This window comes from Oncorhynchus gorbuscha, unplaced genomic scaffold (genome assembly GCF_021184085.1).
Source record: "Oncorhynchus gorbuscha isolate QuinsamMale2020 ecotype Even-year unplaced genomic scaffold, OgorEven_v1.0 Un_scaffold_2224, whole genome shotgun sequence".
In the NCBI taxonomy this organism is placed as follows: Eukaryota; Metazoa; Chordata; class Actinopteri; order Salmoniformes; family Salmonidae; genus Oncorhynchus; species Oncorhynchus gorbuscha.
Genome location: NW_025746793.1, coordinates 15,001 through 41,039, shown reverse-complemented (window position 1 = coordinate 41,039; position 26,039 = coordinate 15,001). Strand labels below are relative to the sequence as shown.

At 48.3% G+C, this 26,039-nt stretch overlaps 1 pseudogene; it reads right to left on the bottom strand.

Moving 5' to 3' along the window:
• The window catches only part of LOC124025300, a 73,401-nt pseudogene that overhangs the window by 33,515 nt on the left and 13,847 nt on the right, over window positions 1–26,039 (bottom strand).

Sequence of the window (26,039 nt, the reverse complement as noted above, 5' to 3'; positions counted from 1 at the left end):
TGGAAATTGGTTGAGGTTATTCCTTTGTGTAATGAAGAAGTACGGCCATCTTGAAAGAGGGTCACTTTATGCGCGCGTGACCAGAAAGCTACAGTTTGTTTTCTTCCTGTATTGAACACAGATCATCCCGTCTTCAATTTGATCGATTATTTCCGTTAAAAAATACCTAAAGTTGTATTACAAAAGTAGTTTGAAGTGTTTTGGCAAAGTTTACAGGTAACTTTTGAGATATTTTGTAGTCGTGTTGCGCAAGTTGGAACCAGTGTTTTTCTGGATCAAACGCGCCAAATAAATGGACATTTTGGATATATATCAACGGAATTAATCGAACAAAAGGACCATTTGTGATGTTGATGGGACATATTGGAGTGCCAACAGAAGAAGCTCGTCAAAGGTAAGGCATGATTTATATTTTTATTTCTGCGTTTTGTGTCGCACCTGCAGGGTTGAAATATGGTTTCTCTCTTTGTTTACGGAGGTGCTATCCCCAGATAATAGCATCGTTTGCTTTTGCCGAAAATACTTTTTCGGCGACATGTTGGCAGGATTCACAACAAGAGTAGCTTTAATTTGCTATATTGCATGTGTGATTTAACAACACTGTCATCTCAGATTTTCAAAATATGCTTTTGAACCATAGCTAAACAAGCATTTGTGTAACAGTATTGATAGCCTAGCATAGGATTATGCCTCTATTTCAGCATGCAACATTTTCCACAAAAACAAGAAAAGCATTCAAATAAAATAATTTACCTTTGAAGAACTTCAGATGTTTTCAATGAGGAGACTCTCAGTTAGATAGCAAATGTTCAGTTTTTACAAAAATAGTATTTGTGTAGACAAATCGCTCCGTTTTCTTCATCACGTTTGGGTAAGAAAAAACCCGAAAATTAAGTCATTACAACGCAAACTTTTTTTCCAAATTAACTCCATAATATCGACAGAAACATGGCAAATGTTGTTTAGAAACAATCCTCAAGGTGTTTTTCACGTATCTATCGGTGATAAAATCATTCGTGGCAGTTTAGTTTCTCCTCTGAATAAATGAAACGCGCATGGACCAAGAGATTACGCAATAATTTTGACGCAGGATACCGGGCGGACGCCTGTTAAATGTAGTCTCTTATGGTCAATCTTCCAATGATATGCCTACAAATACGTCACAATGCTGCAGACACCTTGGGGAAACGACAGAAAGCGCAGGCTCATTCCTGGCGCATTCACAGCCATACAAAGAGACATTGGAACACAGCGCCTTCAGAATCTGGGGCATTTTCTGTATGAAATTTAATCTTGGTTTCGCCTGTAGCATTAGTTCTGGGGCACTCACAGATAATGTCTTTGTAGTTTTGGAAACGTCAGAGTGTTGTCTTTCCAAAGCTGTCAATTATATGCATAGTCGAGCATCTTTTCGTGACAAAATATCTTGTTTAAAACGGGAACGTTTTTTATCCAAAAATTAAGAGCGCCCCCCTATCTCGAAGAAGTTAATGAAAGTTTACATTTTTATAGTCATTTATTTGAATTTGGCGCTCTGCATTTTCCCTGGCGCTCATCCCACATATCCCAGAGAGGTTAAAGACTCCCAGACTATGAGAAACAAGATTCTCTGGTCTGGTGAAACCAAGATTTAACTCTTTGGCCTGAATGCGAAGTGTCACGTCTGGAGTAAACCTGGCACCATCCCTATGGTGAAGCATGGTGGTGGCAGCATCATGCTGTGCGGATGTTTTTCAGTGGCTGGGACTGGGAGACTAGTCAAGATCGAGGCCAAGATGAACAAAGCAAAGTACAGAGAGACCCTTCATGAAAACCTGCTCCAGAGCGCTCAGGACCTCAGACTTGGGCAAAGGTCCACCTCCCAACAGGACAATGACCCTAAGCACACAGCCAAGACAACACAGGAGTGGCTTCAGGACAAGTCTGTACATGTCCTTGAGTGGCCCAGCCAGAGTCCGAATAAACATCTCTGGAGAGACGTGAAAATAGCTGTGCAGCATTGCTCCCCATCCAACCTGACAGAGCTTGAGAGGATCTGCAGAGAAGAATGGGAGAAACTCTACAAATACAGGGGTGCCAAGCTTGTAGCTATAAGGATCGTCGTCGGGAGAAAGAGAGGAGGACCAAGGTATTAAACGGTTTTAATGAAACTGAAACGACAAACGAACGGTGCAACAAAACACAGAAAATGAACCAAGTGAAGAAGAGTCGAGAAGAGTCGAGAAGAGTCGAGAAGAGTCGAGAAGAGTCGAGAAGAGTCGAGAAGAGTCGAGAAGAGTCGAGAAGAGTCAAGAAGAGTCAAGAAGAGTCAAGAAGAGTCAAGAAGAGTGAAGAAGAGTGAAGAAGAGTGAAGAAGAGTCGAGAAGAGTCGAGAAGAGTCAAGAAGAGTCAAGAAGAGTCAAGAAGAGTCGAAGATGTAATCGCTGCCAATGATGCTTCAACAAAGTACAAAGTAAAGGGTCTGAATACTTACGTAAATGTGATATTTCAGATTTCAATTATTTATAGATTAGAGAAAAACAAAAACAGTTTTTGCTTTGTCATTATGGCTGTGTAAATTGATGAAAAATATTTAATTTATAGTACTTTAGACTATAAATGCATTGAGATACCGATCAGTCATTAACCTGTTGAACCTATGGGGGCGCTGTGTACACGATACCGGATCCGGGATGGCTCGACGCAAGAAGTTAACCTGTTGAAACTATGGGGGCGCTGTGTACACGATACCGGATCCGGGCTCGACGCAAGAAGTTAACCTGTTGAACCTATGGGGGCGCTGTGTACACGATACCGGATCCGGGCTCGACGCAAGAAGTTAACCTGTTGAACCTATGGGGGCGCTGTGTACACGATACCGGATCCGGGCTCGATGCAAGAAGTTAACCTGTTGAACCTATGGGGCGCTGTGTACACGATACCGGATCCGGGCTCGACGCAAGAAGTTAACCTGTTGAACCTATGGGGGCGCTGTGTACACGATACCGGATCAGGGCTCGACGCAAGAAGTTAACCTGTTCAACCTATGGGGGCGCTGTGTACACGATACCGGATCCGGGCTCGACGCAAGAAGTTAACCTGTTGAACCTATGGGGGCGCTGTGTACACGATACCGGATCCGGGATGGCTTGACGCAAGAAGTTAACCTGTTGAACCTATGGGGGCGCTGTGTACACGATACCGGATCCGGGATGGCTTGACGCAAGAAGTTAACCTGTCACTCGCAACAAACGCTTCAGCTGAAATATTAATCCATAAATTAAACTGTGTGATGAAGCATATGTTCTGAAAACATTATACCGGAATGGCAGTACAGTGGCTTGCGAAAGTGGAATTAAAATACATTTTGGGGGGGAGATTATATCATTTGATTTACACAACATGCCTATGACTTTAAAGATGCAACATATTTTTTTTATTGTGAAACAAAACTAGAAATAAGACAAAAAGACTGGAAACTTGAGCATGCATAACTATTCACCCTCCCAAAGTCAATACTTTGTAGAGCCACCTTTTGCAGCATTTACAGCTGCAAGTCTCTATAAGCTTGGCACATCTAACCACTGGGATTTTTTTCCCGTTCTTCAAAGCAAAACTGCTCCAGCTCCATCAAGTTGGATGGGTTTCTGCTGGTGTACAGCAATCTTTAAGTCATACCACAGATTCTCAATTGGATTGAGGTCTGGGCTTTGACTAGGCCATTCCAACACATTCAAAAGTTTCCCCTTAAACCACTCGAGTGTTGCTTTAGCAGTATGCTTAGGGTCATTGTCCTGCTGGAAGGTGAACCTCCGTCCCAGTCTCAAATCTCTGGAAGACTGAAACAGGTTTCCCGCAAGAATTTCCCTGTATTTAGCGCCAACCATCATTCCTTCAATTCTGACCAGTTTCCCAGTCCCTGCTGATGAAAAACATCCCCACAGTATGATGCTGCCACCACCATGCTTCTCGGGGTGATGTGAGGTGTTGGGTTTGCACCAAACGTTTTCCTTGATGCCCAAAAAGCTACATTTTAGTCTCATCTGACCAGAGTACCTTCTTCCATATGTTTGGGGAGTGTCCCACATGCCTTTTGGCGAACACCAAACATGTTTGCTTATTTCTTTCTTTAAGCAATGGCTTTTTTTTCTGGTCTCTCTTCTGTAAAGCCCAGCTCTGTGGAGTGTACGGCTTAAAGTGGTCTTATGGGCAGATACTCCAATCTCTGCTGTGGAGCTTTGCAGCTCCATCAGGGTTATCTTTGGGCTCTTTGTTGTTTCTCTGATTAATAACCTCCTTGCCTGGTCTGTGAGTTTTGATGAGCGGCCCTCTCTTGGCACGTTTGTTGTGGTGCCATATTCTTGCTCCGTGTGATGTCAAAGTTTCTGATATTTTATAACCCAACCCTGGTCTGTACTTCTCTGTACTTTATAACCCAACCCTGGTCTGTACTTCTCCACAACTTTGTCCCTGACCTGTTTGGAGAGCTCCTTGGTCTTCATGGTGCCGCTTGTTTAGTGGTGCCCTTTGCTTAGTCGTGTTGCAGACTCTGGGGCCTTTCAGAACAGGTGTATATATACTGAGATCAAGTGGCAGATCATGTGACACTTAAATAAAGTCCAACTGTGTGCAATCTAACTAATCACGTGACTTCTGGAGGTAATTGGTTGCACCAGATCTTATTTGGGGCCTTCATAGCAAAGGGGGTGAATACATACGCAATACTTTTCCGTGTCATTTTTATTTTATTTTTAAAAAACAAGTTATTGTTTTCATTTCAATTAACCAATTTTGAATATTTTGTGTATGTCCATTACATGAAATACAAATAAAAATCTATTAAATTACAGGTTGTAATGCAACAAAATAGGAAAAACGCCAAGGGGGATGAAGGCACTGTACAACCCGGAATGAAGGGTTTGAAAGTGTCTGAGGTTTAATGCATTCATTTTATTTACTTATTACTTTGATTGTAGATTCTAGCTTTATTGTGATGATTATGAATGAAACATTCATAATTCATTCATAAAACGTCCGACCGCGTAATCACGATGAATGTGTATTGTTAGATACTACTGCAGTGTTGCAGCTAGAAACACAAACATTTCGCTTCACCCGCAGTAATATCTGCTAAACATGTCTTCACCACCAAACAAAACCCTAACCTTCACCACCAAACAAAACCCTAACCTTCACCACCAAACAAAACCCTAACCTTCACCACCAAACAAAACCCTAACCTTCACCACCAAACAAAACCCTAACCTTCACCACCAAACAAAACCCTAACGTTCACCACCAAACAAAACCCTAACCTTCACCACCAAACAAAACCTTAACCATGAAACAGACCCAAATAAATAACTAATTTCCCTAACCAACAAGAAGCTTAGATAACTTACTCTGTCCAGTAAGCTAGTTTTATTTGGGCCAGAGGTGATGAAAGAACACATCGGTTGGCAGTGGTAGTTTCGTTTCAGAGAGGCACATTGTGTGCTGAGTTAGCCGGGGACAGGGACAGAGGGCAGGGACAGGGACAGGAACAGAGGGCAGGGCTGGTTGGTAATACATACTTGCTATCTTCCGTCTCATCCAGGGGCAGACAGCAAACCAGACCACGGCAGCACAGACCAGAGCCCCGCCAGCGTGATCAGAGCTATACCCCACACCGGTAACATCTCCAGACCTAGCACTGAGCGGGAGAGAGAGCAAAGAGTGAGAGAGCGAGAGAGAGAGAGAGCGAGAGAGAAGAGCAAGAGAAGAGCGCGAGAGAGAGAGAGAGAAGAGCAAGAGAGAGAGAGAGAAGAGCGAGAGAGAGAAGAGCAAGAGAGAGAGAGAGAGAGAGAAGAGCAAGAGAGAGAGAGAGAGAGAGAAGAGCAAGAGAAGAGCGCGAGAGAGAGAGAGAGAAGAGCAAGAGAGAGAGAGAAGAGCGAGAGAGAGAAGAGCAAGAGAGAGAGAGAGAGAGAAGAGCAAGAGAGAGAGAGAGAGAGAGAGAGAAGAGCAAGAGAGAGAGAGAGAAGAGCAAGAGAGAGAGAGAGAGAGAGAGAGAGAGAGAGAGAGAGAGAGCGAGAGCGAGAGAGAGGAGCACGAGAGAGAGAGACAAAGTGAGAGAGAGAGAGAGAGAGAGAGAGAGAGAGAGAGAGAGAGAGAGAGAGAGAGACACGTAATGTGCCTCCCTCAATGTAGATAATCCCAGTTTTCACCATGTAGACACTGGTATTATGCTGAATATAAAGATGAAGTTAAAAAATAGTGAGGTGTAAAGGGCTAGGTTAGGGTTGGGTTAGACTCAGTCCTAGTACCTACATGATGCTCCTGTGTAAAGGGCTAGGTTAGGGTTGGGTTAGGCTCAGTCCTAGTACCTACATGGTGCTCCTGTGTAAAGGGCTAGGTTAGGGTTGGGTTAGGCTCAGTCCTAGTTCTACATGATGCTCCTGTGTAAAGGGCTAGGTTAGGGTTGGGTTAGGCTCAGTCCTAGTTCTACATGATGCTCCTGTGTAAAGGGCTAGGTTAGGGTTGGGTTAGGCTCAGTCCTAGTTCTTACATGGTGCTCCTGTGTAAAGGGCTAGGTTAGGGTTGGGTTAGGCTCAGTCCTAGATCTTACATGGTGCTCCTGTGTAAAGGGCTAGGTTAGGGTTGGGTTAGGCTCAGTCCTAGTACCTACATGGTGCTCCTGTGTAAAGGGCTAGGTTAGGGTTGGGTTAGGCTCAGTCCTAGTTCCTACATGATGCTCCTGTGTAAAGGGCTAGGTTAGGGTTGGGTTAGGCTCAGTCCTAGTACCTACATGGTGCTCCTGTGTAAAGGGCTAGGTGAGGGTTGGGTTAGGCTCAGTCCTAGTACCTACATGGTGCTCCTGTGTAAAGGGCTAGGTTAGGGTTGGGTTAGGCTCAGTCCTAGATCTTACATGGTGCTCCTGTGTAAAGGGCTAGGTTAGGGTTGGGTTAGGCTCAGTCCTAGATCTTACATGGTGCTCCTGTGTAAAGGGCCAGGTTAGGGTTGGGTTAGGCTCAGTCCTAGTTCTACATGATGCTCCTGTGTAAAGGGCTAGGTTAGGGTTGGGTTAGGCTCAGTCCTAGATCTTACATGATGCTCCTGTGTAAAGGGCTAGATTAGGGTTGGGTTAGGCTCAGTCCTAGTTCTACATGATGCTCCTGTGTAAAGGGCTAGGTTAGGGTTGGGTTAGGCTCAGTCCTAGTACCTACATGATGCTCCTGTGTAAAGGGCTAGGTTAGGGTTGGGTTAGGCTCAGTCCTAGTACCTACATGGTGCTCCTGTGTAAAGGATGGAGAAGGCGTTGATGCCTATCGTTGAGGCGTAGAACACTGGCAGGGCACGGAGACCGTTGGGCACCGGGTCATCCTAAAGACAAATACACACACACACACACACACACACACACACACACACACACACACACACACACACACACACACACACACACACACACACACACACACACACACACACACACACACACACACGCGCACACACGCATACGCACACACACACACACAGGTCAAAACCAAACACACACCAGAGGAGGCTGGTGGGAGGAGCTATAGGAGGCTCATTGTAATGGCTGAAATAGAATTAATGAAAAGGAGTCAAACAGTCCAATGAGCCCTTCATCCTATACTGTAGCTCCTACCACCAGCAACCTCTGACATACACACACACACACACTACTAATAGCGTATAATGTGACTACCGGTGACCCACCTGATTAAGGATGAAGTGTCTGATAAGAAAGAAGAGGAACCCTGACATCATTCCTGACAGTAGGGGAGAGATGAACCAGGATGCAACTGGAGAAAACAGGGAAAGAAGGGGCAGGCTGGGTAATGTAGTCATAGGTCATGTTTGAAAAATAACCACTCCTGTTGGGTAGTTTTCATAAACAGTCAGCCCTACACCAGAGCAGGTTAGGTAATGTAGTCATAAACAGTCAGCCCTACACCAGAGCAGGCTAGGTAATGTAGTCATAAAGCAGTCAGCTCTACCCCAGAGCAGGCTATGTAATGTAGTCACAAACAGTCAGCTCTACCCCAGAGCAGGCTAGGTAATGTAGTCATAAACAGTCAGCTCTACCCCAGAGCAGGCTAGGTAATGTAGTCACAAACAGTCAGCTCTACCCCAGAGCAGACTAGCCAGTGGTGGGCTGGGTAATGTAGTCATATTAGACTGAGTCATGTGATGACTAGCCAGTGGTGGGCTGAAAGAGATCCTAATAAACAAATAATTATCAATCTTGACCAGCTGCAGGCTGGGTAATGTAGTCATTGATAGTAAACCCTATGCAGAGCAGGCTGGGTAACATAGTCATTGACATACCAATCTTGACCAGCTGCAGGCTGGGTAATGTAGTCATTGATAGTAAACCCTATGCAGAGCAGGCTGGGTAACATAGTCATTGACATACCAATCTTGACCAGCTGCATCCACTGTACGCCCTTGGTGCCAATGGCCACCATGGAGAACCCGATGGTCGACCCCACGATGCAATGCGTCCCGGAGATGGGTAGTTTGAGGAACGAGGCGATGAGTTGCCAAATCGCTGAACCTGTAGATAGATAGAGAGAGAGAGAGGTGGTCGTACAAACTATAAGATTTGGCCTGAAAAATGATAGAAACCATCCCTTAAAGAAGATGCTTTTGTGTCCATTATTTGCATTTTACCAGGTAAGATGACTGAGAACACTTTCTCATTTACAGCAACGACCTGGGGAATAGTTACAGGGGAGAGGAGGGGAATGAATGAGACCATTGTAAACTGGGGATGATTAGCTGACCATGATGGTATGAGGGACAGCTTGGGAATTTAGCCAGGACACCGGGGTTAACACCCCTAACTCTTACGATAAGTCCCATGGGATCTTTAATGACCTCAGAGAGTCAGGACACCCGTTTAACATCCCGTCCAAAAGACAGCACCCTACACAGGGCAATGTCCCCAATCACTGCCCTGGGGGAATTGGGATATTCTTTAGACCAGAGGAAAGAGTGCCTCCTACCGGCCCTCTAACACCACTTCCAGCAGCATCTGGTCTCCCATCCAGGAACGGACCAGGACCAACCCTGCTTCGCTTCAGAAGCAAGCCAGCAGTGGTATGCAGGGTGGTATGATGCTGGCTATGCTGGTATGCTGCAGGGTGGTATGCAGAGTGGTATATAGGGTGGTATGCAGGGTGGTATGCTGGGTGGTATGCAGGGTGGTATGCAGGTTGGTATGCAGGGTGGTATGCAGGGTGGTATGCTGGGTGGTATGCAGGGTGGTATACAGGGTGGTATGCAGGGTGGTATACAGGGTGGTATGCAGGGGGTATGCAGGGTGGTATGCAGGGTGGTATGCAGGGTGGTATACAGGGTGGTATACAGGGTGGTATGCAGGGTGGTATACAGTGTGGTATGCAGGGTGGTATGCAGGGTGGTATGCAGGGTGGTATGCAGGTTGGTATGCAGGGTGGTATACAGGGTGGTATGCAGGGTGGTATGCAGGGTGGTATACAGGGTGGTATGCAGGTTGGTATGCAGGGTGGTATACAGTGTGGTATGCAGGGTGGTATGCAGGGTGGTATGCAGGGTGGTATGCAGGTTGGTATGCAGGGTGGTATACAGGGTGGTATGCAGGGTGGTATACAGTGTGGTATGCAGGGTGGTATGCAGGGTGGTATGCAGGGTGGTATGCAGGTTGGTATGCAGGGTGGTATACAGGGTGGTATGCAGGTTGGTATGCAGGGTGGTATGCAGGTTGGTATGCAGGGTGGTATACAGGGTGGTATGCAGGTTGGTATGCAGGGTGGTATGCAGGGTGGTATGCAGGGTGGTATGCAGGTTGGTATGCAGGGTGGTATACAGGGTGGTATGCAGGGTGGTATGCTGGGTGGTATGCAGGTTGGTATGCAGGGTGGTATGCAGGGTGGTATGCTGGGTGGTATGCTGCTGGCTAAGTCAGTTAGGTTCAGGCACAGTTCAAGAAAATAGCTTTTTGTTAGCCTTCGTATTGGATGAAAAACCTGTTGTCAGACAGCTGTATAATACGACAAGACAGTATTATGAGAATGATCTCCCAGACTGGTAGCATCCCCAGACCCAGATCACCCAGACTGGTAGCATCCCCAGACCCAGTTCACCCAGACTGGTAGCATCCCCAGACTGGTAGCATCCCCAGACCAAGATCACCCAGACTGGTAGCATCCCCAGACTGGTAGCATCCCCAGACCCAGATCACCCAGACTGGTAGCATCCCCAGACTGGTAGCATCCCCAGACTGGTAGCATCCCCAGACCCAGATCACCCAGACTGGTAGCATCCCCAGACTGGTAGCATCCCCAGACCAAGATCACCCAGACTGGTAGCATCCCCAGACTGGTAGCATCCCCAGACCCAGATCACCCAGACTGGTAGCATCCCCAGACCCAGATCACCCAGACTGGTAGCATCCCCAGACCCAGATCACCCAGACTGGTAGCATCCCCAGACTGGTAGCATCCCCAGACACAGATCACCCACACTGGTAGCATCCCCAGACCCAGATCACCCAGACTGGTAGCATCCCCAGACCCAGATCACCCAGACTGGTAGCATCCCCAGACCCAGATCACCCAGACTGGTAGCATCCCCAGACCCAGATCACCTCGACTGGTAGCATCCCCAGACTGGTAGCATCCCCAGACCCAGATCACCCAGACTGGTAGCATCCCCAGACCCAGATCACCCAGACTGGTAGCATCCCCAGACCCAGATCACCTCGACTGGTAGCATCCCCAGACTGGTAGCATCCCCAGACCCAGATCACCTCGACTGGTAGCATCCCCAGACTGGTAGCATCCCCAGACTGGTAGCATCCCCAGACTGGTAGCATCCCCAGACTGGTAGCATCCTCAGACCCACATCACCCAGACTGGTAGCATCCCCAGACTGGTAGCATCCCCAGACTGGTAGCATCCTCAGACCCACATCACCCAGACTGGTAGCATCCCCAGACTGGTAGCATCCCCAGACTGGTAGCATCCTCAGACCCACATCACCCAGACTGGTAGCATCCCCAGACTGGTAACATCCCCAGACTGGTAGCATCCCCAGACTGGTAGCATCCCCAGACTGGTAGCATCCCCAGACTGGTAGCATCCCCAGACTGGTAGCATCCCCAGCACTGAAACACTCACACAATGAACGGTATACGTACCGACCATGGCGCTGACCTCCCCCGCCATGAGAACAGGCACCGTCTCGTTGTAGAGGTTGACGTCTATGATGCCTTTCCGTATGGTCTCCCCCACCTTGGCTCCAAGCAGCATGGAACCCAACGTCTCAAAGATGGACGCCAGGATACAGGCCTGTTTCAGCGTCACCACCCCCGACCCCACCGCCGTCCCGAACGAGTTCGCCACGTCGTTGGCCCCACAGAGAACGCCAGGATGAAGGCTATGACGAAGCCCAGGATCACCATCCACAGGTACTCTTGTAAATCCACCATCTTGACTCTCGATCAAAAATCCCAAATCCACAGAAAAAAAAACAAGACAAGGAGAGAAACCTACCAAACTCAACCTAACCAACTCAGCTAAAAGCAGCTAGCTGTTGGTTCGTTGGAGAGGAGCTGTAAATCCTTCCCTCTGTGCGTACGAAGCTCTGCTGTGACTTCGTCCCCTTCCTGGTTGTGTTCAGTTGGAGGGGAGCAGTGTGTCGCTAACTCAGCGTCTGGAAGTCAGTCTGTGGAGAGGAGGCGGCTAGTGGCGGACGGAGGGGGCATTCCATGGCTCAGAGCTGAGACAGTCCCTTCTACACACGTCCCTTCTACCTGACAAACAAACACACAAAGAAAAGAGAGGTTAGAGGTCACAATTAGGCTAGACATCCTCCCCCCAACAACAGACCAATGAGAATGTCTGCTCCACCAACACCAACCAATCAGAGTGACTGTACCCCCCAACAACAGACCAATGAGAATGTCTGGTCCGCCAACACCGACTAATGATAATGTCTGCTCCCCCAACACCAACCAATCAGAGTGACTGTATCCCCCAACAACAGACCAATGAGAATGTCTGGTCCGCCAACACTGACTAATGATAATGTCTGCTCCCCCCAACACCAACCAATCAGAGTGACTGTCCCCCCCAACAACAGACCAATGATAATGTCTGCTCCCCCCAAAACCAACCAATCAGAGTGACTGTCCCCCCAACCCCAACCAATGACCTGTGAGTCTAATGAAACGAGGTGGATGAGAGGCGCAGTCTTTGTGTGTGTGTGTGTGTGTGTGTGTGTGTGTGTGTGTGTGTGTGTGTGTGTGTGTGTGTGTGTGTGTGTGTGTGTGTGTGTGTGTGTGTGTGTGTGTGTGTGTGTGTGTGTGTGTGTGTGTGTGTGTGTGTGTGTGTGTGAAGCAGAGGACAGCTCCGATAGCCAGCCACAATAGGAAATAATTGCATCATGGTCCATACTTTAAAAAGAATCAAATCATCCCTGTTAGCTGGACTGGGGCCTATAAAAAGACTAGTGTGTGGAGAACGAGATGTGAGCTATGTGTTCAGTGTTTAGGAATAGCATATTAACACCTCTCTCTGTCTCTCTCTCTGTCTCTCTCTCTTCCTCTTTCCCCCTCTCTCTATCTCTCTGTCTCTCTCTCTCCCTCTCTCTCTGTCTCTCTCTCTCTCCCTCTCCCCCTCTCTCTCTCCCTGTCTCTCTCCCCCCTCTCTATCTCTCTGTCTCTCTCTCCCCTCTCTCTGTCTCTGTCTCTCTCTCTCCCTCTTTCCCCCTCTCTATCTCTCTGTCTCTCTCTCTCCCTATCTCTCTCTCTCTCTCTCTCTGTCTCTCTCTCTCTCTGTCTTTCTCTCCCTCTCTCTCTCTCTCTGTCTTTCTCTCTCTCTCTCTCTCTCTCTCTCTCTCTCTCTCTCTCTCTCTCTCTCTCTCTCTCTCTCTCTCGGTCTCTCGCTCTCCCCCTCTCTATCTCTCTGTCTCTCTCTCCCCCTCTCTCTCTGTCTCTCTCTCTCCCTCTTTCCCCCTCTCTCTATCTCTCTGTCTCTCTCTCTCTCTCTCTCTCTCTCTCTCTCTCTCTCTCTCTCTCTCTCTCTCTCTCTCTCTCTCTCTCTCTCTCTCTCTCTCTCTCTCTCTCTCTCTCTCTCTCTCTCTCTCTCTCTCTCTCTCTCTCTCTCTCTCTCTCTCTCTCTCTCTCTCTCCCTCCCTCCCTCCGTCCCTCCACCACATCAACAAGGCCCTTAGCTGTCAGCTGCTATGAGGCGTGATCACCTTTCACTGCTTCTCCACTGCGGAGTTTCCATCCAGATTAATATTAGCATCTGATGTGGACAAGTATCAAAGTCGTGAGTGCTGATCTAGGATCAGTTTTCACATAATCTGATTCATTATGATCTAAAAAATTAAAAATAAAAAAAGAGGCAAAACTGATCCTTGATCAGCATTTTTAGTCTGAGATACTTTTTGAATAAATAACCAACAATGCAGTTAAGAAAAAAAAAGAAGTTAATAAATAAATGAACAGCTCCCCTCTGTCCCCTCTGTCTCTCTACCGGGTAGACCATCTATCTGATGCCACCTGGTCAAAACGAGTACGACATCGTTGCTGCCAGGAGTATTGAAGGAAAGGGAAGACAGCGAGCATCTGGATGTTGGGATGTGGATGTCGGGATGTGGATGTTGGGATGTGGATGTCGGGATGTGGATGTCAGGATGTGGATGTGGATGTCGGGATGTGGATGTCGGGATGTGGATGTGGATGTTGGGATGTGGATGTCGGGATGTGGATGTTGGGATGTGGATGTTGGGATGTGGATGTTGGGATGTGGATGTGGATGTTGGGATGTTGATGTTGGGATGTGGATGTTGGGATGTGGATGTCGGGATGTGGATGTTGGGATGTGGATGTCGGGATGTGGATGTTGGGATGTGGATGTCGGGATGTGGATGTCAGGATGTGGATGTGGATGTTGGGATGTGGATGTCGGGATGTGGATGTTGGGATGTGGATGTCGGGATGTGGATGTCGGGATGTGGATGTCGGGATGTGGATGTCAGGATGTGGATGTTGGGATGTGGATGTTGGGATGTGGATGTTGGGATGTGGATGTTGGGATGTGGATGTTGGGATGTGGATGTGGATGTTGGGATGTTGATGTTGGGATGTGGATGTTGGGATGTGGATGTCGGGATGTGGATGTTGGGATGTGGATGTCGGGATGTGGATGTTGGGATGTGGATGTTGGGATGTGGATGTTGGGATGTGGATGTTGGGATGTGGATGTTGGGATGTGGATGTTGGGATGTGGATGTTGGGATGTTGATGATGGGATGTGGATGTCGGGATGTGGATGTTGGGATGTTGATGATGGGATGTGGATGTTGGGATGTTGATGTCGGGTTGTGGATGTCGGGATGTGGATGTTGGGATGTGGATGTCGGGATGTGGATGTTGGGATGTGGATGTGGATGTTGGGATGTGGATGTTGGGATGTGGATGTTGGGATGTGGATGTTGGGATGTGGATGTTGGGATGTGGATGTGGATGTTGGGATGTGGATGTTGGGATGTGGATGATGGGATGTGGATGTCGGGATGTGGATGATGGGATGTGGATGTTGGGATGTGGATGTTGGGATGTGGATGTGGATGTTGGGATGTGGATGTTGGGATGTGGATGATGGGATGTGGATGTTGGGATGTGGATGTTGGGATGTGGATGATGGGATGTGGATGATGGGATATGGATGTTGGGATGTGGATGATGGGATGTGGATGATGGGATGTGGATGTTGGGATGTGGATGTCGATTCAGTCAGACCCCCCCACCACCCCCCACCCCATCCCCCCGCACCTCTCTGATTCAGAGGGGTTTGGTTAAATGCGGAAGACACACTTTTGTGTGTGTGTGTGTGTGTGTGGTTGTGTGTGTGTGTGTGTGTGTGTGTGTGTGTGTGTGTGTGTGTGTGTGTGTGTGTGTGTGTGTGTGTGTGTGTGTGTGTGTGTGTGTGTGTGTGTGTGTGTGTGTGTGTGTGTGTGTGTCTCTCTGTGTGTGTGTGCGTGTGTCTCTCTGTGTGTGTGTGCGTGTGTCTCTGTGTGTGTGTGTGTGTGTGTGTGTGTGTGTGTGTGTGTGTGTGTGTGTGTGTGTGTGTGTGTGTGTGTGTGTGTGTGTGTGTGTGTGTGTGTGTGTGTGTGTGTGTGTGTGTGTGTGTGTAATGGTATCCTGTCCCTTTCCTTTACCCTGCTCTGTAGTTTGCCGTCTTAAAAAGGTTCTCAGTGAGAGAGAGAGTCACCACCACAACACAAACAGGAAGCAGAGGTTGTGAAATGTGCATGTAGACCTTCCCAAGGCTGAGACAGGCAGGCAGCTAGGGGCTATCCTCAGATTGAAATAAAAAAACATGGTTTATGGATTCAACTAGTTTAGCAATAGCATCAACTGTTTAGGTCCTAGCGAACACTTGTTTATGAACTGAACTGAAGCCTGTATTTGGGTGAAGACAGTAGATAGCTGCCTAGCTAACACTTGTTTATGAGCTGAACTGAGACCTGTATTTGGGCAGACAGGATCATTTTAGCCTGTCTTATCTGTTTAGGTAGCCACCAGGAAACACTTCCAAAATGGCACTATGAGGCCCAATGCACCTCATCGGGTCCATGTTGGCCCCAAGGCATTGGCCCAGTGTGGCCAGCTCTCACCTTGCCTGAAAAAAAAGCCCAATCTTTTCCCAGAAAACCTAATAATTTTGGGTTTGTTTATATTTGTCCTGTTACACACAAGTGTGTAATTGAAATGTTTATTTTTTATATGCCAACTCTCCCTGAGACACCACCAGGGAGTGGGACATCACCAGGGAGTGGGACACCACCAGGGAGTGGGACATCACCAGGGAGTGGGACACCACCAGGGAGTGGGAGTGGGACACCACCAGGGAGTGGGACACCACCAGGGAGTGGGACATCACCAGGGAGTGGGACACCACCAGGGAGTGGGACACCACCAGGGAGTGGGACACCACCAGGGAGTGGGACACCACCAGGGAGTGGGACATCACCAGGGAGTGGGACATCACCAGGGAGTGGGACACCACCAGGGAGTGGGAGTGGGACACCACCAGGGAGTGGGACACCACCAGGGAGTGGGACATCACCAGGGAGTGGGACACCACCAGGGAGTGGGACATCACCAGGGAGTGGGACACCACCAGGGAGTGGGACACCACCAGGGAGTGGGACACCACCAGGGAGGGGGAGTGGGACACCACCAGGGAGTGGGACACCACCAGGGAGTGGGACACCACCAGGGAGTGGGAGTGGGACACCACCAGGGAGTGGGAGTGGGACACCACCAGGGAGTGGGACATCACCAGGGAGTGGGACATCACCAGGGAGTGGGACACCACCAGGGAGTGGGACACCACCAGGGAGTGGGACACCACCAGGGAGTGGGACACCACCAGGGAGTGGGACATCACCAGGGAGTGGGACACCACCAGGGAGTGGGACACCACCAGGGAGTGGGACATCACCAGGGAGTGGGACACCACCAGGGAGTGGGACACCACCAGGGAGTGGGCGTGGGACACCACCAGGGAGTGGGACACCAGCAGGGAGTGGGAGTGGGACACCACCAGGGAGTGGGACACCACCAGGGAGTGGGAGTGGGACACCACCAGGGAGTGGGACACCACCAGGGAGTGGGAGTGGGACAACACCAGGGAGTGGGACACCACCAGGGAGTGGGACACCACCAGGGAGTGGGAGTGGGACAACACCAGGGAGTGGGACACCACCAGGGAGTGGGACACCACCAGGGAGTGGGAGTGGGACAACACCAGGGAGTGGGACACCACCAGGGAGTGGGACACCACCAGGGAGTGGGAGTGGGACACCACCAGGGAGTGGGAGTGGGACATCACCAGGGAGTGGGACACCACCAGGGAGTGGGACACCACCAGGGAGTGGGACAGCACCAGGGAGTGGGAGTGGGACACCACCAGGGAGTGGGACACCACCAGGGAGTGGGACATCACCAGGGAGTGGGACACCACCAGGGAGTGGGACACCACCAGGGAGTGGGACACCACCAGGGAGTGGGACAGCACCAGGGAGTGGGAGTGGGACACCACCAGGGAGTGGGACAGCACCAGGGAGTGGGACAGCACCAGGGAGTGGGACACCACCAGGGAGTGGGAGTGGGACACCACCAGGGTCAAACAAAAGAAAAAAACGGAGAGAACAAAGAGCCCCCTCGGCAGCAGCCTCCCCTCAGCAGCCTCCCCTTCAGCAGCCTCCCCTCAGCAGCCTCCCCTCAGCAGCCTCCCCTTCAGCAGCCTCCCCTCAGCAGCCTCCCCTCAGCAGCCTCCCCTTCAGCATCCTCCCCAGCAGCCTCCCCTTCAGCAGCCTCTCCTCAGCAGCCTCCCTCAGCAGCCTCCCCTTCAGCAGCCTCCCCTCAGCAGCCTCCCCTCAGCAGCCTCCCCTTCAGCAGCCTCCCCTCAGCAGCCTCCCCTCAGCAGCCTCCCCTTCAGCATCCTCCCCTCAGCAGCCTCCCCTTCAGCAGCCTCTCCTCAGCAGCCTCCCCTCAGCAGCCTCCCCTTCAGCATCCTCCCCTCAGCAGCCTCCCCTTCAGCAGCCTCCCCTCAGCAGCCTCCCCTCAGCAGCCTCCCCTTCAGCAGCCTCCCCTTCAGCAGCCTCCCCTCAGCAGCCCCCTCAGCAGCCTCCCCTTCAGCAGCCTCCCTCAGCAGCCTCCCCTCAGCAGCCTCCCCTTCAGCAGCCTCCCCTCAGCAGCCTCCCCTCAGCAGCCTCCCCTTCAGCAGCCTCCCTCAGCAGCCTCCCCTTCAGCAGCCTCCCCTCAGCAGCCTCCCCTTCAGCAGCCTCCCCTCAGCAGCCTCCCCTTCAGCAGCCTCCCCTCAGCAGCCTCCCTCAGCAGCCTCCCCTCAGCAGCCTCCCTCAGCAGCCTCCCCTTCAGCAGCCTCCCCTCAGCAGCCTCCCCTCAGCAGCCTCCCCTTCAGCAGCCTCCCCTCAGCAGCCTCCCCTTCAGCAGCCTCCCCTCAGCATCCTCCCCTCAGCAGCCTCCCCTTCAGCAGCCTCCCCTCAGCAGCCTCCCCTTCAGCAGCCTCCCCTCAGCAGCCTCCCCTCAGCAGCCTCCCCTTCAGCAGCCTCCCCTCAGCAGCCTCCCCTCAGCAGCCTCCCCTCAGCTGAAGGACCTTGTTTTGCGAACAGTTGTCTGCACAAAAAGAACTGTGTGCAAGCTGGTGTTGCACGGTATACTGATATTTAGATATGTATATAGCCTCTCTACTGTATATAGCCTCTCTACTGTATATAACCCCTCTACTGTATATAGCCTCTCTACAGTATATAGCCTCTCTACTGTATATATCCTCTCTACTGTATATAGCCTCTCTACTGTATATAACCCCTCTACTGTATATAGCCTCTCTACTGTATATAGCCTCTCTACTGTATATAGCCTCTCTACTGTATATAGCCCCTCTACTGTATATAGCCCCTCTACTGTATATAACCCCTCTACTGTATATAGCCTCTCTACAGTATATAGACTCTACTGTATATAGCCTCTCTACTGTATATAGCTGTTGTATTCAGCATTTCACTGTAAGGTCTACTACACCTGTTGTATTCAGCATTTCACTGTGAGGTCTACTACACCTGTTGTATTCAGCATTTCACTGTAAGGTCTACTACACCTGTTGTATTCAGCATTTCACTGTAAGGTCTACTACACCTGTTGTATTCAGCAATTCACTGTAAGGTCTACTATAAATGCCATTTTAGCAGACGCTTTTATCCAAAGCGACTTACAGTCATGTGTGCATACATTCTACGTATGGGTGGTCCCGGGGATCGAACCCACTACTCTGGCGTTACAAACGCCATGCTCTACCAACTGAGCTACAGAAGGACCACGCCAGGGACTACTGTTGTATTCAGCATTTCACTGTAAGGTCTACTACACCTGTTGTATTCAGCATCTCACTGTGAGGTCTACTACACCTGTTGTATTCAGCATTTCACTGTGAGGTCTGCTACACCTGTTGTATTCAGCATTTCACTGTAAGGTCTACTACACCTGTTGTATTCAGCATTTCACTGTAAGGTCTACTACACATGTTGTATTCAGCATTTCACTGTGAGGTCTACTACACCTGTTGTATTCAGCATTTCACTGTGAGGTCTACTACACCTGTTGTATTCAGCATTTCACTGTGAGGTCTACTACACCTGTTGTATTCAGCATTTCACTGTGAGGTCTACTACACCTGTTGTATTCAGCATTTCACTGTAAGGTCTACTACACCTGTTGTATTCAGCATTTCACTGTGAGGTCTACTACACCTGTTGTATTCAGCATTTCACTGTAAGGTCTACTACACCTGTTGTATTCAGCATTTCACTGTGAGGTCTACTACACCTGTTGTATTCAGCATTTCACTGTGAGGTCTACTACACCTGTTGTATTCAGCATTTCACTGTAAGGTCTACTACACCTGTTGTATTCAGCATTTCACTGTCACTGTGAGGTCTACTACACCTGTTGTATTCATCATTTCACTGTCAGGTCTACTACACCTGTTGTATTCAGCATTTCACTGTAAGGTCTACTACACCTGTTGTATTCAGCATTTCACTGTGAGGTCTACTACACCTGTTGTATTAAGCATTTCACTGTAAGGTCTATCTACACCTGTTGTATTCAGCATTTCACTGTAAGGTCTACTACACCTGTTGTATTAAACATTTCACTGTAAGGTCTACTACACCTGTTGTTTTCAGCATTTCACTGTGAGGTCTACTACACCTGTTGTATTCAGCATTTCACTGAAAGGTCTACTACACCTGTTGTTTTCAGCATTTCACTGTAAGGTCTACTACACCTGTTGTATTCTGTATTTCACTGTAAGGTCTACTACACCTGTTGTATTCAGCATTTCACTGTAAGGTCTACTACACCTGTTGTATTCAGCATTTCACTGTGAGGTCTACTACACCTGTTGTATTCAGCATTTCACTGTAAGGTCTACTACATCTGTTGTATTCAGCATTTCACTGTGAGGTCTACTACACCTGTTGTAGTCAGCATTTCACTGTGAGGTCTACTACACCTGTTGTATTCAGCATTTCACTGTAAGGTCTACTACACCTGTTGTATTCAGCATTTCACTGTGAGGTCTACTACACCTGTTGTATTCAGCATTTCACTGTGAGGTCTACTACACCTGTTGTATTCAGCATTTCACTGTGTTGGATTGTCGGCTCCTCCCTCAAGCTAACACACTTGAATACTGTTACACGTCATGTAGAAATGTTGAAACTGTTCGCAAAACAAGGTCCTTTGGCGGAGGCTGCTGAGGGGTGGACGGCTCATAGTAATGTCTGGAACTGTAAGTGGGGATACTTCCGGCGCCGACAGAGATGGCCGCCTCGCTTCGCGTTCCTAGAAAACTATGCAGTTTTTTGTTTTTTTACGTGTTATTTCTTACATTGGTACCCCAGGTCATCTTAGGTTTCATTACATACAGTCGAGAAGAACTACTGAATATAAGATCAGCGTCAACTCACCATCAGTACGACCAATAATATGTTTTCCGCAACGCGGATCCTGTGTTCTGCCTTACAAACAGGTCAACGGAATTGATTCCATGCAGCGACCCCCCAAAAAAACGACTTCGTAAAAGAGGGAAACGTAGCGGTCTTCTGGTCAGACTCAGGACACGGGCACATCGCGCACCACTCCCTAGCATTCTTCTTGCCAATGTCCAGTCTCTTGATAACAAGGTTGATGAAATCCGAGCAAGGGTAGCATTCCAGAGGGACATCAGAGACTGTAACGTCCTCTGCTTCACGGAAACATGGCTCACTGGGAAGATGCTAACCGGGGCGGTGCAGCCAATGGGTTTCTCCACGCATCGCGCCGACAGAAACAAACATCTTTCTGGTAAGAAGAGTGGCGGGGGCGTATGCCTCATGACTAACGAGACATGGTGTGATGAAAGAAACATACAGGAACTCAAATCCTTCTGTTCACCTGATTTAGAATTCCTCACAATCAAATGTAGACCGCATTATCTACCAAGAGAATTCTCTTCGATTATAATCACAGCTGTATATATTCCCCCCCAAGCAGACACATCGATGGCTCTGAACGAACTTTATTTAACTCTTTGCAAACTGGAAACCATTTATCCGGAGACTGCATTCATTCTAGCTGGGGATTTTAACAAAGCTAATCTGAAAACAAGACTCCCTAAATTTTATCAGCATATCGATTGCGCAACCAGGGGTGGTAAAACCTTGGATCATTGTTACTCTAACTTCCGCGACGCATATAAGGCCCTGCCCCGCCCCCCTTTCCGAAAAGCTGACCACGACTCCATTTTGTTGATCCCTGCCTACAGACAGAGACTTAAACAAGAGGCTCCCACGCTGAGGTCTGTCCAACGCTGGTCCGATCAAGCTGACTCCACACTCCAAGACTGCTTCCATCACGTGGACTGGGACATGTTTCGTATTGCGTCAGATAAAAATATTGACGAATACGCTGATTCGGTGTGCGAGTTCATTAGAACGTGCGTTGAAGATGTCGTTCCCATAGCAACGATAAAAACATTCCCTAACCAGAAAACGTGGATTGATGGCAGCATTCGGCTGAAACTGAAAGCGCAAACCACTGCTTTTAATCAGGGCAAGGTGTCTGGTAACATGACCGAATAGAAATAATGCAGCTATTCCCTCCGCAAGGCTATTAAAAAAGGAGAGCGTCAGTACAGAGACAAAGTAGAATCTCAATTCAACGGCTCAGACACAAGAGGCATGTGGCAGGGTCTACAGTCAATCACGGATTACAAGAAGAAACCCAGTAAGGTCACGGACCAGGATGTCTTGCTCCCAGGCAGACTAAATAACTTTTTTGCCCGCTTTGAGGACAATACAGTGCCACTGACACGGCCTGCAACGAAAACATGCGGTCTCTCCTTCACTGCAGCCGAGGTGAGTAAGACATTTAAACGTGTTAACCCTCGCAAGGCTGCAGGCCCAGACGGCATCCCCAGCCGCGCCCTCAGAGCATGCGCAGACCAGCTGGCCGGTGTGTTTACGGACATATTCAATCAATCCCTATACCAGTCTGCTGTTCCCACATGCTTCAAGAGGGCCACCATTGTTCCTGTTCCCAAGAAAGCTGAGGTAACTGAGCTAAACGACTACCGCCCCGTAGCACTCACTTCCGTCATCATGAAGTGCTTTGAGAGACTAGTCAAGGACCATATCACCTCCACCCTACCTGACACCCTAGACCCACTCCAATTTGCTTACCGCCCAAATAGGTCCACAGACGACGCAATCTCAACCACACTGCACACTGCCCTAACCCACCTGGACAAGAGGAATACCTATGTGAGAATGCTGTTCATCGACTACAGCTCGGCATTCAACACCATAGTACCCTCCAAGCTCGTCATCAAGCTTGAGACCCTGGGTCTCGACCCCGCCCTGTGCAACTGGGTACTGGACTTCCTGACGGGCCGCCCCCAGGTGGTGAGGGTAGGCAACAACATCGCCTCCCCACTGATCCTCAACACGGGGGCCCCACAAGGGTGCGTTCTGAGCCCTCTCCTGTACTCCCTGTTCACCCACGACTGCGTGGCCACGCACGTCTCCAACTCAATCATCAAGTTTGCGGACGACACAACAGTGGTAGGCTTGATTACCAACAACGACGAGACGGCCTACAGGGAGGAGGTGAGGGCCCTCGGAGTGTGGTGTCAGGAAAATAACCTCACACTCAACGTCAACAAAACTAAGGAGATGATTGTGGACTTCAGGAAACAGCAGAGGGAACACCCCCCTATCCACATCGATGGAACAGTAGTGGAGAGGGTAGCAAGTTTTAAGATCCTCGGCATACACATCACAGACAAACTGAATTGGTCCACTCACACTGACAGCGTCGTGAAGAAGGCGCAGCAGCGCCTCTTCAACCTCAGGAGGGTGAAGAAATTCGGCTTGTCACCAAAAGCACTCACAAACTTCTACAGATGCACAATCGAGAGCATCCTGGCGGGCTGTATCACCGCCTGGTACGGCAACTGCTCCGCCCTCAACCGTAAGGCTCTCCAGAGGGTAGTGAGGTCTGCACAACGCATCACCGGGGGCAAACTACCTGCCCCCCAGGACACCTACACCACCCGATAGTACAGGTGCATCAAAGCTGGGACCGAGAGACTGAAAAACAGCTTCTATCTCAAGGCCATCAGACTGTTAAACAGCCACCACTAACATTGAGTGGCTGCTGCCAACACACTGTCATTGACACTGACCCAACTCCAGCCACTTTAATGATGGGAATTGATGGGAAATGATGTAAACACTTTAAACAATGCTACCTTATATAATGTTACTTACCCTACATTATTCATCTCATATGCATACGTATATACTGTACTCTATATCATCGACTGCATCCTTATGTAATACATTTATCACTAGCCACTTTAACTATGCCACTTTGTTTACTTTGTCTACATACTCATCTCATATGTATATACTGTACTCGATACCATCTACTGTATGCTGCGCTGTACCATCACTCATTCATATATCCTTATGTACATGTTCCTTATCCCCTTACACTGTGTATAAGACAGTAGTTTGGAATTGTTAGTTAGATTACTTGTTGGTTATCACTGCATTGTCGGAACTAGAAGCACAAGCATTTCGCTACACTCGCATTAACATCTGCTAACCATGTGTATGTGACAAATAAAATTTGATTTGTTGGATATATTCCATACCGTTCCACTATTACATCTACACCAAAGCAGTCTGCTGATGGGAGTACGGCTCATAGTAATGTCTGGAACGGAGTCGATGGAACGGCCTCAAACACATGGTTTACAGGGATTCCACTGATTCCGCCCCAGCCATTACCACGAGCCCGTCCTCCCCAATTAAGGTGCCACCAGCCTCCTGTGATGTCCATACCAGCTAGAACACTTTTACAATGCTATATGATACTGGTAGCTTCCAGCATTAAAAAGGTGCACTATGCCGAAATCGCTCCGCCATTTCCTGGTTGATACAATTCTAATAGTTCCCGCCTTAATTTCAGTTTATGTACCAAAACAAGTGAGTATAGTGTAGAGAATCCTTGTGCCATCTAAACCGCTGTGAAATATATTTTCCATAACCCAGAATTATTGTATTTTCAGCTGTTTGAAGCTAGTGTACAAAAACCGAAAAAAAAAAGGAAAAAAAAAATGTAAATACCAAGTTTAACAGGAAAAGATAGAAATAGAACAGATCTACGAGGTTCTTAAGACGTCAATGACAACGACAGATCTATAACTGATATTTCTGTGTGAAATTGATAGGGTCGTCAAAACGGTTAGATACTGCAGCTTTAAAACTGTAGGCCTACTTTCCTTGTTACAGCTGAAGCAAACGTCAATTCACAACCCTAGTGCTGCGTTTGAGATGACACGCTAACTAACATGCTAACCGTAATGTCAAATATGCTGATTTCAAAGATGACTGACAACAAAAACGTCATTATTAATTCCCCTTAGGTCTCCCTCGCCGCCAAAAACGTCATTATTAATTCCCCTTAGGTCTCCCTCGCCACCAAAAACGTCATTATTAATTCCCCTTAGGTCTCCCTCGCCGCCAAAAACGTCATTATTAATTCCCCTTAGGTCTCCCTCGCCGCCAAAAACGTCATTATTAATTCCCCTTAGGTCTCCCTCGCCGCCAAAAACGTCATTATTAATTCCCCTTAGGTCTCCCTCGCCGCCAAAAACGTCATTATTAATTCCCCTAGGTCTCCCTCGCCGCCAAAAATGTAATTATTACATTACATTACATTTAAGTCATTTAGCAGACGCTCTTATCCAGAGCGACTTACAAATTCCCCTTAGGTCTCCCTCACCGCCAAAAACGTAATTATTAATTCCCCTTAGGTCTCCCTCGCAACCAAAAACGTAATTATTAATTCCCCTTAGGTCTCCCTCGCCACCAAAAACGTAATTTTTAATTCCCCTTAGGTCTCCCTCGCAACCAAAAACGTAATTATTAATTCCCCTTAGGTCTCCCTCGCCGCCAAAAACGTAATTATTAATTCCCCTTAGGTCTCCCTCGCCGCCAAAAACGTAATTATTAATTCCCCTTAGGTCTCCCGCGCCGCCAAAAACGTAATTATTAATTCCCCTTAGGTCTACCTCACCGCCAAAAACGTAATTATTAATTCCCCTTAGGTCTCCCTCGCCGCCAAAAACGTAATTATTAATTCCCCTTAGGTCTCCCTCGCCGCCAAAAACGTAATTATTAATTCCCCTTAGGTCTCCCTCGTCGCCAAAAAACTAATTCATCTCCACGTCTGGTTTCTACATTTCCATAGCGACAAAGTCTGATTCCACAGCCATTATCTGTCTGCAAATGACATCACTACTCTTAAAGAGACAGCACACATTTTTATAAAATAAAGAGATTTGCTTCTTAATGTGCAAATGCTGTTGATCAGTATAATAAAAGCAGTTTCCTAAATGGAAGGGAATGTTTGTCATCATGAAATCAGCTAAAAAAAAGCAGAATAACTATTGAATAGACCTAGGTTACATCTTGATTTACCCAGTTTATCAATAGAGATGTACTATTGAAATTAATTATTACCATGATGTTGTTTTGTAGTTAGATTGGTTAAAAACAAAGTCAAACTTGATTGGATGATTTGATTCATTAATTCATATATGGCTGTCTCTCAATAAATAAAAAAATGGACGTAACTTTTTTCAAATGTAATCATATTGAAACCCAAAAGATGCCCAACTTCCAGGGCAGTAGCTGAGTTTATCTGTGTGGATCAAGTGCCATTCTGTGCCTTCTTTTTTGTTGTGGTATTGTCTTGGTATCGAGTATCGTGATACTAAACCTGGTAAGGAAGCAAACAATTCTGATATTGTGACCACACTAGTGCAAGCCACTCCCCCAAATATTCAAATGAGACCCCGCCTCAAGCTGAGTTTAGTGTTGTGCTGGCCTGTGTTGGGCTGGTGTAGGCTAGCCTGTGT